Source organism: Poecilia mexicana, unplaced genomic scaffold (genome assembly GCF_051168715.1).
Source record: "Poecilia mexicana isolate PSO_F unplaced genomic scaffold, ASM5116871v1 scaffold_1, whole genome shotgun sequence".
In the NCBI taxonomy this organism is placed as follows: Eukaryota; Metazoa; Chordata; class Actinopteri; order Cyprinodontiformes; family Poeciliidae; genus Poecilia; species Poecilia mexicana.
Window position 1 is genome coordinate 21467927 of NW_028263370.1, and position 1578 is coordinate 21469504.

At 37.6% G+C, this 1578-nt stretch overlaps 1 non-coding gene across 1 annotated transcript; it reads left to right on the forward strand.

Moving 5' to 3' along the window:
• Nucleotides 1–471: 471 nt before the first annotated feature.
• On the forward strand, nt 472–544 carry trnav-cac (transfer RNA valine (anticodon CAC)). Its single transcript has one exon. It is a non-coding gene; the product is annotated as a tRNA-Val (tRNA).
• Nucleotides 545–1578: the final 1034 nt, after the last annotated feature.

A 1578-nucleotide genomic window follows, 5' to 3' on the forward strand; every position in this document is an offset into this window, starting at 1 on the left:
CAGTTAAAATTTTCATGTGTTGCATCTCACATCATCAACTTTGGAACCTCAAACTGAAATAAAGCAGAGAAGTTCAGTTTTTCGAAACAACATACATAATATTTTATTTCCCAGTGATTTTGTATTTTGAAGTGTTGATAGTATTTCAGAGATATATTTTTTAATGTTTTAATTTTATTTTTGAACCATTCTTTATTTGTAAATATTCATTTTATTTTATAGCCATTTAGCCAAGTCTCTGTAGAACCATTTGTCTCTGCTAATGACATTTTCAAAACAAATTTTTGATCCAAGGCTTAATTTATGGACTGTAATGTGAAATTAGGTACAAGTATAAGTTTGGCAGTTTGTTCACCAAGTTACTGTGCTCTCTGAGAGGATCTGTAAGTATATGACATTGTTTCATGCGCATCGGACGTTAGTCTCTAACAAAATTTGGATCATTTACCAGGAACAGTGGAAAGAGCATGAGTTTCTGTAGTGTAGTGGTTATCACGTTTGCTTCACACGCAAAAGGTCTCTGGTTCGAAACCAGACAGAAACAGATTTTGCATGTTGTATTTATCACAGGTGTTTACTAAAGGTCAACAAGGGATCTGTGGTGTCATGGTCTGTACTCTGAATCCAGGCATCTGAGTGCAAGCCTCAGTTGAAATTTTCATGCGTTGCATCTCAAATCATCAACTTTGGAACCTCAAACTGAAACAAAGCAGAGAAGTTCAGTTCCTGTAGTGTAGTGGTTATCACGTTTGCTTAATACGCAAAAGGTCTCTGGTTCGAAACCAGACAAAAGCAGATTTTGTCGGTTATGCATCTCTTGGGGTGCAGTGAGACAACAAGAGCCTTCCTCTTTGGTGATGGTTCATTTGCCAATCGACTTCAATGTAGGCTTCTTTGAAATCAAAACTACTTTACTTCAATTACCAATTGGCAGTTCAATGGCGTAATGCACATGTGTCAAACTCAAGGCCCGTGGGCCACATGTGGCCCCCCAGCATTTTATAGGCCGATGATTGACCAAAAATAGGTTTTGAGCACAAATTGACTACAAACTACATCTCCCATAATGCATTCCGATTGTTACCAGCCAACATTACGGCTTCTCGCCACTAGAGAGCAGCAGAATCACCTCAAGCTGCTTATTGATTTTCCCAGCGAATAAAACTGAGACATCGACAAGCTAACATCAAAACATCCAAGAAAAGAAAAATCGATTTACAAGTAAGACTGTGAATGAAGATGTGTGTGAGTTTGTGTCAGGGCGGCAGGTCGCGCTAGACTTTTTTTTGTTATCCTTAGTTTGACCGACAACATAAAAAAATCGGTCATGTACTATTTTTATCCGTGAAATTATAATCATATTAACATCGGCTATTTAGTCGCATTTTATGCGGTTTAGTTAATAATCACCGTGAATCCAGATCCCATCACAGATTAAGCAGATAAATGTATCTACATTTTTCTCGTAGTGACAAAAACCACTGACTGAGGCTCCAATAACTTTTAATAAATTAAATAAAGCGACTTTACTTAAATTAGCATCACTTCACCCGCTGGGGTCTGAACGCACTTCCTCCT